The sequence below is a fragment of the Sinocyclocheilus rhinocerous genome, unplaced genomic scaffold, assembly GCF_001515625.1.
Source record: "Sinocyclocheilus rhinocerous isolate Xijiao unplaced genomic scaffold, SAMN03320098_v1.1 scaffold82, whole genome shotgun sequence".
Classification (NCBI taxonomy): domain Eukaryota; kingdom Metazoa; phylum Chordata; class Actinopteri; order Cypriniformes; family Cyprinidae; genus Sinocyclocheilus; species Sinocyclocheilus rhinocerous.
The window spans coordinates 2,066,975-2,080,357 of NW_015644168.1; positions in this window are offsets into that span (position 1 = coordinate 2,066,975).

Sequence of the window (13,383 nt, forward strand, 5' to 3'; positions counted from 1 at the left end):
TGTGTCATGTTTTGCCCCTGTTTCTGTTCCCTTATTTGGTCATGTTCCTGTCCTCGTTTTGTTAATTAGTTGATTAGTCATCCCATACACCTGTGTTTCCCCAATCATCCCCTGTATTTAAGTCCTAGTCTGCGCTGTCTGTCTCTGTCGGTTCTACTTGTTATGTTCATGTGTTTCCTGCCACTCCCAGTGTTGGATGTACCTTGTGTTTCTTGGATTAAAGACTGTTTCGTTTGTTCCTCGTCTCCATCATTCCTCGCCATCACAGATTGTGACAGTATGCATGAAAAATGCATATTTTTCAATTAAAGACAGCTTGTAAATTTAATATGGGCTGCTTTTGGTGCTTGACACCTTTTTATTGGTCATTTTGTGTATCAAGAATAAGGTCCAATAATTATGCTATTCGTTACTTAAATATAAAATGTTTTTCTATATTTAACAACATTACAATAGTGAAAAACGACTTCCCTTACTGATCACGTCTCTTGCGTGGCGGGATGTTGGACTCATGAAAAATAATCACGTAGTTTGTATTCACCAAAACTGATTTTGAAGTGAAAACACGGACGGAATTGACGTTAGCGTGAGCACCGCTTGCTGTGAGGCGGGAGCGACCAGCCGGCAGAGGATTGCGCAGCCTTCCTCAAAGAGTTATGTTCACGATTTCTGATTTACTTAACGTATACTACGTTAGGGGTGCTGTGATTGGATGATGACAGGTATCGGTGATCATTCTCAAGTAATCAGCACAGCTGCTGTTGTTGTATCAGTCAGTGGTTAGATCAGTGTAGCAGTCACATACGGGACAAATCAATTAGGCCCAAAATACGGGACGTCCCGGCTAATAGGCCTACAAGACGGTTGGCAACCGTAGTAACAAGGCAAGCATACACGGAGTTTCGAATTTAGCTTTACATCAGTTGCTCACCAATGGATTCTCTGAATGGGTGCCGTCAGAATGAGTCCAAACAGCTAATAAAAGCATCACAATAATCCAAAAGTAATTGACACAACTCCAGTCCATCAGTTAGCATCTTGTGAAGTAAAAATCTGCATGTTTATAAGATAAATATAAAATAATTAAATTTTAAACCATTGCATCTGGTTAAAATAACAGTCTATAATCTAACAATGCTTCCTCCTAGGGGTGGGCGATATGACCAAAATCTTATATCACAATCGGAATAATTTTATTTCACGGTAACAATATATCACAATATAGTTATTTTTGCTTTGAATAAGGTCTCTATGATCTAAAAATTAAATAATAAGAAAGTAATTACCAGCAAAATGGGTTGTAGTTTTTTCCTATTGCATGTAATTAGTTTCTTAGTTTTATTTAATCATCGACTGTTTAACTGTAGAACAAATAAATAAGAAATGCTACATATATTGTATAAAGTAATTAAATGTATAAAAACACAGCATTTTCTTCACTGTGTAAATTCAATTCATATTTCTTCTTACTAAAGTTACAAAAGTTATTTAGTCAAGAGCATTGAGAGTTTTTCTTTCTCTTGTTGTTTAATTGACATGAATGACAGACAGAAGAAATATTACACTGCTGTCACATTAAGAGCTGCCCGGATCCAATATACTGTTACACATACAGGTGCATCTCAATAAATTAGAATGTCGTGGAAAAGTCTCTCGGTTGGTTGTACATCTTTTTCTTCCACACTTTTTTTCTTTCCACTCAACTTTGTGTTAACATGCTTGGATTCAGCACTCTGTGAACAGCCAGCTTCTTTGGCAATTAATGTTATTATGTACAGGTGCATCTCAATAAATTAGAATGTCGTGGAAAAGTTTATTTATTTCAGTAATTCAACTCAAATTGTGAAACTTGTGTATTAAATAAATTCAATGCACACAGATTGAAGTAGTTTAAGTCTTTGGTTCTTTTAATTGTGGTGATTTTGGCTCACATTTAACAAAAACTCACCAATTCACTATCTCAACAAATTAGAATATGGTGACATGCCAATCAGCTAATCAACTCAAAACACCTGCAAAGGTTTCCTGAGCCTTCAAAATGGTCTCTCAGTTTGGTTCACTAGGCTACACAATCATGGGGAAGACTGCTGATCTGACAGTTGTCCAGAAGACAATCATTGACACCCTTCACAAGGAGGGTAAGCCACAAACATTCATTGTCAAAGAAGCTGGCTGTTCACAGAGTGCTGTATCCAAGTATGTTAACAGAAAGTTGAGTGGAAGGAAAAGGTGTGGAAGAAAAAGATGCACAACCAACCGAGAGAACCGCAGCCTTATGAGGATTGTCAAGCAAAATCGATTCAAGAATTTGAGTGAACTTCACAAGGAATGGACTGAGGCTGGGGTCAAGGCATCAAGAGCCACCACACACAGACGTGTCAAGGAATTTGGCTACAGTTGTCGTATTCCTCTTGTTAAGCCACTCCTGAACCACAGACAACGTCAGAGGCGTCTTACCTGGGCTAAGGAGAAGAAGAACTGGACTGTTGCCCAGTGGTCCAAAGTCCTCTTTTCAGATGAGAGCAAGTTTTGTATTTCATTTGGAAACCAAGGTCCTAGAGTCTGGAGGAAGGGTGGAGAAGCTCATAGCCCAAGTTGCTTGAAGTCCAGTGTTAAGTTTCCACAGTCTGTGATGATTTGGGGTGCAATGTCATCTGCTGGTGTTGGTCCATTGTGTTTTTTGAAAACCAGCGTCACTGCACCCGTTTACCAATAAATTTTGGAGCACTTCATGCTTCCTTCTGCTGAGCAGCTTTTTGAAGATGCTGATTTCATTTTCCAGCAGGATTTGGCATCTGCCCACACTGCCAAAAGCACCAAATGTTGGTTAAATGACCATGGTGTTGGTGTGCTTGACTGGCCAGCAAACTCACCAGACCTGAACCCCATAGAGAATCTATGGGGTATTGTCAAGAGGAAAATGAGAAACAAGAGACCAAAAAATGCAGATGAGCTTAAGGCCACTGTCAAAGAAACCTGGGCTTCCATACCCCCTCAGCAGTGCCACAAACTGATCACCTCGATGCCACGCCGAATTGAGGCAGTAATTAAAGTAAAAGGAGCCCCTACCAAGTATTGAGTGCATGTACAGTAAATGAACATACTTTTCCAGAAGGCCAACAATTCACTAAAAAAAAATTTTTTATTGGTTTTACACCATATTCTAATTTGTTGAGATAGTGAATTGGTGGGTTTTTGTTAAATGTGAGCCAAAATCATCACAATTAAAAGAACCAAAGACTTAAACTACTTCAGTCTGTGTGCATTGAATTTATTTAATACACAAGTTTCACAATTTGAGTTGAATTACTAAAATAAATGAACTTTTCCACGACATTATAATTTATTGAGATGCGCCTGTATGTTTTCTTTGTCAGCTGTTTGCTTTCACTTAAAATATAAATTACTGTGTTCATGAAGATACTTGCAAAGATGGGCAATTTGACATACAAGTGTATTTAACCTTCCAAGGACTATAAAGTGGCAAAAATAACTCCTGCGCTCTATGAGCACCGTCTTCATGTGTGCGCACCTCTCTGACAGGGCTTAGAAACTGTCTCAGACAGTGCGCGCATAGCAAAATAAGTTCTCTTTTGCCAGTGATTGCATTTCAACGGCTTAATATCACTTGTTTTTAAGCCGCAATGATACGTTTTCTTGACCACATATCACAGCACCTTCACATGAGCGTGTAACCACGATAGAGATGATAGTCCACAATCTCTACCGGTTGACAAATTTCTGCCGGTTAATAGTGTCTTCCGGTATATTGCCCACCCATAAACTCCATCCCTTGTTGTCCCTCTCACATCAAAATCCACCAACATATTTGTTTAGAAATGTTTTGTACTGTTCTCACTTGGAAATATTGCTTGATCTGTGCACATTTTTTTCCTTATTCAGAAGAGATGGCTTTTTCACTGCATGGAGAAAGGAATATTATGAATAGAGGACTCATATGTTGGCCGGAAGCAATGGTTTGATGTTGAAAACACCTGTTTAATAATCTAATAATTTGTTTAATACACACACACAGCTTTTGGAGTCGTGCCTTTTTCATTTGTGGATTAGTGTGATGTTTTTATCAGTTGTTTGTACTCTCATCTGAATGGCACCCATTCACTGCAGAGGATCCATTGGTGAGCAAGTGGCGTAATGCTTAATTTCTGCAAATCTGTTCTAATGAAGAAACAAACTCATCTTAGATGGCCTGAGAGAAATTGTAATGTTTGGGTTTAATGGTGGTTGGCCTATGACTTCATATGAGCAAGCTTTTCTAGTTATGATATTTTTTATTGAATTTATCACATTAGTAGGCCTGGCATGAGTTGCTTGTTGGTCTGTAGAGAGGTTACATGCGTGTGTAGTCATGGTGGTTTGTTTACTTCTACTTTTATGTGCTTTCTTGTGTCAAGGTGCTACTGTGTTGGAGCACGGAGCGAGGAGACGTGGAGTACATCAAAAGGGAGATTTTAATGAAATCAAGGGAACCAGGAAAACACACGTAGCTGAGGAGGTCGACATCAACAATACCAGATGAAGAACTAAGAACCGGGAACACTTTAAATACACAGGAGCAAATGAAGATAATGAATAACACAGCTGGAACTAATGGAACTAATCAGGGAACGTAATGGGAACAGGAAACAGGAAGACCAAATAAGGACATAAGGAAACACTTGGGGAGCAAAATACACAAAACACGGAACAGGTCTGAAATCTTGTGCTTTTGTTGTAGCATACATTATGCATCCTTATTTTTGATGGCAACCTTGGTGTGGTATATTTGTGAAACCTTGGTTATGATGAAATCTCCAGTAAGAGTGCAACCCTTCGCAAATCCCATTCCCAATCAACACTATGGTAAATTCAATCGGTTTTGAACATATTTTTGTATTTATGACTGCCATACCCACTGAGGGTAGACAATTCATATGACTCATACAGACATTTAAACAAAAAGAGACTAATGTGAGCTGTGTAACATCAAGGGAACCAGGAAAACACACGTAGCTGAGGAGGTCGACATCAACAATACCAGATGAAGAACTAAGAACCGGGAACACTTTAAATACACAGGAGCAAATGAAGATAATGAATAACACAGCTGGAACTAATGGAACTAATCAGGGAACGTAATGGGAACAGGAAACAGGAAGACCAAATAAGGACATAAGGAAACACTTGGGGAGCAAAATACACAAAACACGGAACAGGTCTGAAATCTTGTGCTTTTGTTGTAGCATACATTATGCATCCTTATTTTTGATGGCAACCTTGGTGTGGTATATTTGTGAAACCTTGGTTATGATGAAATCTCCAGTAAGAGTGCAACCCTTCGCAAATCCCATTCCCAATCAACACTATGGTAAATTCAATCGGTTTTGAACATATTTTTGTATTTATGACTGCCATACCCACTGAGGGTAGACAATTCATATGACTCATACAGACATTTAAACAAAAAGAGACTAATGTGAGCTGTGTAACAGGCAGAAGTGACTGTAAACTGATTGTGAATAACCTCTTATGTATATGTATATATATATATATATATCTCACCCACACACATAAATATATATATTCTATTTTATATCATTCAAATTGGGCTGTTACCTAAAACAAAACAAAAAAAGTTACTTAATATAATATAATATAATATAATAAAGCTAAGGTTCAGCCTGTTCTGGCTGTTATAATATTAAATACATTGATTTAAATAAATAAATAAAATAAAACATTCACAATTGAATTAATAAAATAATCACAAGCATTACATTTATAAAAATATATATCATACGGATACAATAACACCCATTACATTTATAACAAATATATAATAGACCTACTGATACAATAACACCACATTTTGTTTTTTTTAGAATTTAAATCTTTTCCTCAAATCATCCAGGATGTGATATCCTTGTTTTGCATCATTTCATCTTATATCATTTCCAATGGGTTTCATGCTGCAGTACTGAGTCACACACATTGCATTTGCATGGGTCAGAAATATTATATAATATTAAAATATTAAACCACTCTCTCAGATGAGATCTTTAACCTCCGGCCAATAATGAAACCATATTATATGAAGGGTTTAAAAAGCATTTGAGATAAACATAATACACATGTCAAAACATACACAGTGTAGCCGAGCTCAAGGCTAAAGGTGTCTGGAGTACTGAGAGCGTGTTTATGGAGGAATACGCAGGCAGAGCTCTTCCAGCGGGAGGCGGTACTCTTAATGAGTGTAGACAGTCTATACAAGGTTATCTCCCTGGAGAGCGAGAGTGTAAAATGGTTTTCTATCCCTGCAGATGAGTCCCTCGGTTTTCCGTTAGCTTCTCAGATGAGAGTGTACGGTGTGTTTGTGGGTTCATATGTCGGAGTTGGCGATGCTGTATTGGTTTGGGAGGACCTCATGTTTACATTTGTGGTTTGTGGTGCAATTTAAAGGCAGCTGACTCACACAGCATGCCGGTTCAGAGAGGTCAACCATCCAGTAAATAGTACGCAACCAAATGTGTTGAAGCGTGATAACAACTCTATCCCTGTGTCCAAAAATACATGCTTTCCTGCTGCATAGTATTCAAATACAACAGTGTCTGAACACTCAGTATTCATGGCACAGTAAGCAAACAATATACAAATGATCAACTGCATCCACTGAGATTATGAAGCGTGCAACAAGTGCATACTTTAGTAATACGTGAGGCCACGGGTGCTGAGGAGCCATCAGATTCAAAGAGAAACTGAAAGCCAAAAAGATCTTTTCATTTGTAAATGTTAAGGATACTAAAACGTTTCTAGTGGTTATTAAAGTGTACTTAGGTCAATGACAAACAAACATTTCTTTTTAGAACTGATTGATCGTAGGCCTCATTGATCTATAAGCTTACGCACCTCCATTTTTGAGTGAAAAAAGGATTATGAGTGGATAATTTTGTAAATGACTCAAAAACTGATGTGCATAAGCTAAATTAATGAGACCTACAATCATTCAGTTCCAAAAAGAAATGAAAAACCTGTGCTAATGTAAAGAAAATAAGTTGATAAAAAAAGACTGAAACCAGTATTTGGTAATAATATAACATAACGGTGAAGTTATAAGCAATTATTCCTAGGTTGGTCATTTTTGACCAGGGACACCATTTTCAACTAAAAACAGAAAAGTGTATGTGTTTTGGCCGTTCACTTACAAAACAATAGCATATTGGGAAACTGAAAACACAAACTTTTGAAAATGGGTTTCAAAGTGCACATTTTTTACAATGATACCATTATTGTCTCCATGTAAATGAAATTGTGAAAACAGTGATGTCATATGCGTATGCATTACTGTACATGTTCAGGTTGTGTTCCACTCCACTTTTAGACAAGCACTCGCACTAAACACTTCCCCTCGGGGGAATCCCCGCTGCCATTTTGAAGTGTGTTCCACTTCGTGAAGTGGACGTGGGAAGTTTATATTTACAGACACTCGACCCCTCGATTTTGACAGAGGGAGCGAGTCTGCTTCATATGCACACTTCAGGCCGGTCCATAGACCACAATGCAACACGATTATGACATCATTGCAGATCGTGTTTAATTTATCCCCACCTTAAACAACTCTATAATACAGTATATCATTTTTTTTTTTTTTTTACATGTATTACAGCCCAAGCATACCTATATACATATAGAATGCTGCACCAAACAAACTCATAAGGAAAAAAATGTAAACAATAAACCAACTCCATAGCTGATTCTAAGTGATCAAAGGCTTAGGACGTTCCAGTTCAGCCCATTCCAAGGGTTCTGACAGAAGTGGGCACTCATGCAACATAATCAATGACGTACATCTGAGTAAACAAGACGGAGGGAAGTTTGCGAGTGAAGGGCATAAAAAAACGGACTGGAACGCAGCCTCAGTCTATAGGAATGTGTATGTGCACAGGTGTGTAGTCTTTACAAAGTGACATTGCCAGCTACTGGCCTGGCATGAACAATACAGCCTTTTCATGGATTCGTGTAAATGGGGATCATTTGTTGTCACCTCTATGCAAAACTTTTTAAAATACGCAAAGAAAAAAAAGTTTTGTTTTTAGTACAATCATTGTCATGTAAAAGTACCCTTGTTTGTAGTCGATGTCAGGTTCCTGTTTCCTCCAGATTACTTCCTGATTTTGCACACCTGTGTGCTGTTAGCTTGCCAGCCCTTGCATTTTTATGCTGCATTCATGCCATATCGTAATTACTTTAATTTCGAAAGGACAACACCTGATGTTCACACCCTTGTACTTGGACACAGAACTATTGCATTATACAGTAAATGCCTAAACATAGCGCTTAATGAATCTGAGGTGGTACAAGTCGTAGCTCTCAGAAAACTCCAAGTTCACAAGTTGTAATTACGAGTTCTACGAGGACGTGAACACTTTTTACAAGTTGGTATATCGTAATTATGATATGGCATGAAAGCACCTTTATGCTCTTGTGTTTCCTTTCCTCATTGTGAGGTCTTGTCCATATTGCCCACACATCTTATCCACCATTCCTGTTTCCTAGTTTCCAAATTTATGCGTTGATGTTTTGTATTTTTCTTTTGTTTTCTAATAAATCATCTTCGTTTGAATCCAGGGTGCCCCATTCATTACACGAGCATTCTGAACTTTCATCTAAAAGCCTCCTTCTGTGCTTCAAAGAAAACAGACAAGGTTTTTCAAACGAAGTATCCCTTTAAGGCTTATCATTACAAGTCAAGTCTCTGAAAAATCGTCATTTATTGAGAAACGTTGTGCTGTCAACCACAATCAAATGCCTGGAAAAGCAAGAGAAAATTATACAAAACCATTTGATAAGGTACACTCACTTATCAAATCAAAAATCCATCCATTCCCTGCAGCTGAGCTCCTGGTCACATTTCATGAATCATCTAATCCTCTTCAGCGAGCCCGCTTTGGGTACCGAGCTAGGTGAGATGCTCGCAGATATCTGCCCTTGCCAGTTTGCACATTCATCACTTCGTCCAGCCTCCTCAGCAGCCTGTCGATACGCTGCTCCGTTCCCCAAACGGACTCGTCACCTACAGGCCTGAACCCGGCCACGCTGATTTACAGTGCCGCCGCTATCTGCCTGTGTTATGATCCGCTCCGCCACGCTCTGGTGGCCACGGCATGCTCCGTCTCGCTTGTAATTCTGTCTAAAACAGCACCTGTGAGGTTCTGCCTCTAAAACATTGGTCTTGGCACCGCTGTGGAGGACTGATACTCAGACACACGCAATCTCACACAGACAGAGGGAAAGCCAGAGCTGCGTCTGAGCTTGATGAGGCAGAACAGGCAGAACATACATTGTAGATACGGCATAAAATACACTGTGATCTGATAGGACTTTTACAGTTACCTGCCACTGGAAGTAAAGCTTTGATTGAGGATGCTTGCTGGGTTTTCTCATCCCGACACATCCAGTCCTGATGAAATCAGGAGATTGCTTTGTTTTATGGATAACTGACCTCATCCCCATTCTCTGGACACACAATTTACATTACTTGAAAGTATAAGAAATGGAAGTCTGCGAGGGATGTGTATTGGCAATGCCATGACAATGTTTATTGCTTCAATATGGTAGGTTACAGAGCTATGTATCTTTGATTAAATCTAAATGTCCGGTTTGCACTGCACACAACCCATTACATCCCTGCTTTATAAATACCATGAAAGACTATAATCCTGCCTAGATTGGTGGTTCTGGTGGGTTGGAGAAAAAAAAAAAAAAAACATGTCCCAGGTATTTGCTGTAAATGGAAAGGAGAAGACAAAGACAAATGCAAGCAATACAATGCAACTAACTATGCATATACAGTATGTTACCAAAATAAAATTTGTGGTAACACTACCATAAGGTTTTATTTTATTAACATTATTTAACTACATTAGTTAACTTAACCTGCTGTGCTGAAAATCTTTTACCTGATTTGGTGTTCTCGGTCAAAAATGATCAGCCTTTAAAAAAAAAAAAAAAACCTGCTCCTAAATCTCTCATTATGCTATACTATCAGCAAATCTTGGATTCAATCTTTGTCAACTTATTTTCTTTAAATTAACACAGGTTTTGCATTTCTTTTTAGAACTCATTGATTGTAGGCCTCATTGATCTAAGCTTACGCACCTCAGTTTTTCAGTGAAAAAAATATTATTTGTGGATAATTTTGTAAATATTCACTCAAAAACTGAGGTGCATAAACTAAATTAATGAGACCTATATGGAAGCAAAATAATGCCATATGTCTTTGAAACAAAAAAAGCATGTTGAATAGCACTAACTGCAAAAACAATGCATTGCATTAACAGTGCTTGCATTTTAATGCCTTGTATTTACAGGGCTTGCATTTTTAAGTCCTGAAATTTATCATAGTTGTTTATTTAAGCTGTGAATATTTCAATTCAAAATATTTCACACACATTTTCATAATTAAAAATTCAATAATTCATATTCACCTTCAAAAATTCACTTCCAAAATATTCAATCTGTTTAAAAATACGATGTATAACAATCGCTAAGTAGAAGTTATGATAATCAGGGCCAGCATAAACATGTGGAAAAGCTGATTGTGTGTATGTTTAATTCAACATCTTCACTGTTTCCTGTAGCTTACATGTAAGCAGCATTCTCTATCACAAACATTATAATGCTATTTTACCCAACGCTGAAGTACAGAACTAACATTACATCTGTGGAAGACATATATTGCTTTCGGTTGCTTAGTTTCCGTAACTTTGTATCATGGCTTGTGTGATGCTCTGCTGTAATACTGGGGTTCCCCTCATAAGTCACACTCCAGGATTCCCCAACGACAACATGTAAGGCGCCTCAGTGAACTAATACAGTGATATAAGACCTCAGATCTCAGAATACACTTTATTGATGATTATGCGAACTATATAAGCAAATGAGGTCAGAAGAACGCAATGCACTGCATTTTCTTTATAATTGCTTTCCCTTACCACACACTGATCTATAGAGTCGACAGTCCTACAAAATTATCAATACCACGATTAGTTTTAACAATATGCAACCACTTTATATCGACATAAAAAAGGAGTTCAAAACCGCCTAGGTGTATTGTTGCTACAAATTTAAACCGGAGAAATCATTGAGGCGCTATCGCACCTAAGAGACCGTTTGACAATTCCACCGACTGGGTTAAAATGTCCAACTTTTAACATTTAAAATAACACACTGTCAAATTGTATAGCCTTTATTGCTCATAGTGAGATCCTGTACCCACTAAATTACTGAAAGAGTTGTTACCTGTAGCAGAAGAACCGCTTCTCAATATTATTAACTCGTCGTTGTCTTTAGGTCACGTCCCAAAACCATTCAAGCTGGCGGTTATTAAGCCCCTTATTAAGAAACCACAACTAGATCCTAAAAAGCGCTGTACAAATAAACTTGACTTGACTTGACTTGATTTACTACAGTTAAGATTTTGCCAATACCTCCCTTCATATATGTACAGTACACAATTATTTACATATAAAATATCCCTGGAAAGGGTTTTTCATATTCGGTTGTAGTACATTGCTAGATACAAGACTGACTTACTAAAGGTTAGTTTTTGCCAATATTTCCCTTACGGTATGTACAGTACACAAATATATAAAAAAACCTACAGTAATTCACCAAAAGTCTTTTTTTTTTCATGTTCCACAGGTTGTAGTACTGTACATTGCTAGTTACAAGACTGACTTACTTCATGTGAAATTTTGCCAGTATCTCCCTTACTGTATGTACCATTCACAATTATTTAAAACAAAACAAAAAAAATCTGTAAGACCCCAAAAGGGATTTTTCATGTTCCAACGGTTGTAGTATAAAATATCGATGTACTTTATGTACAGTACGGGAGACATTAGCAAAATTTCACCTATAGTAAGTCAATCTGGTCACTAGGAATGTCCTACAACCTTTGGAACATAAAAAAAACTAAAAAAAAACCTTGTGAATTACAGTAATTTCTTAAGAATAATTATATACTGTATGTACATTGAGGACGATATTGGCAAAATTTCAACTGTAGTAAGTCAGTCTGGTCACTAGTAACATACTAGTAACATACAACAGTTGGAACACAAAAAACCCCATTCTGGTGAATTACTGTAATTATTTTCTTAAAATGTGTAGTGTACATACTTAGGGAAAGTATTGTCTAAGGCAATACTTTATATTGGCAATATATATTTAGTCAGTTTGAGTAAATTATTCATTTACTGTAAACATTAATTTGAATAAATTATTGGACTTTGTTTTGTACTGTGAGGTAAATTTGCGGCGAATATGCAGCGAATATCAAATCTAAAACTACCCGCTTGGTTTTCTATGGGAGAAAAAATGGTTTGGTGAAACTTTGTGGGTTGTGGGCTCATATTCTGGGCTCATCTGCTTAAATGTACATAATATACAGTAATATATTTTATTAATTAGATACCAAATGTAATCATTTATTATCACTGTCTTGAGGCAATAAACCACATTAAGTGTTTTCTTTATGGGAAATGTTTAACGTGCAGTTTTGCGCATTTCGTAACTTGCGTTCATATCCTCATCTGCCTGTATATAGTTTGCATCATCAATAAGATCTGAGTTTGGTCTTTTAATAGCTGTCATTGTGTTAGTGCACTGAGCGTAATGCATTTTCTTTAACAGATTTCTGAGGGAAACAGTGTGAAACCTTGCACGTTCATTCATATTCTACATCTGCTTAACTGTCGGTATAGTTCGCATCATCAGTAATCACTTTTTCCGAGATCTGAGGTCTTATAGTTCACTGAGGCGCATTACGTGTCGTTGGGGAATCCTGGAGTGTGAGTATGAGGGGAACCCCAGTATTACAGCACAGCGTCACACAAGCCATGATACAAAGTTAAGGAAACTAAGCAACTGAAAGCAATATATGTCTTCCTCAGATGTAACGTTAGTTCTATACATCAGCGTTGGGTAAAATAGCATTATAATATTCTTTGTGGTAGAGAAAGCTGCTTACATGTAAGCTACAGGAAACAGCGAAGATGTTGAATTAAACATACACACAGTCAGCTTTTCCACATGTTTATACTGGCCCTGATTATCATAACTTCTACTTAGCGCTTTCTCCATTTCTGCAGATCAGTTTTTGTGAATGAATGATTTAATTCACCTGTTGCTTTGGTCTTCATCAACAGCTGCTTGCGCCACCTGCTGGTGTGCGACTGACAGCAGCTGGAGATCATGCATCGGTGCTCTACTGCTATTCCTGCAGCTCCCGGATGTGCAATAGCGAATTTTCTGTCGAATTTTAACCACTGAATTTGTGGAAGCCAATTTGGAAAGTGAAATAAAATGGACCGAAATTTGCCT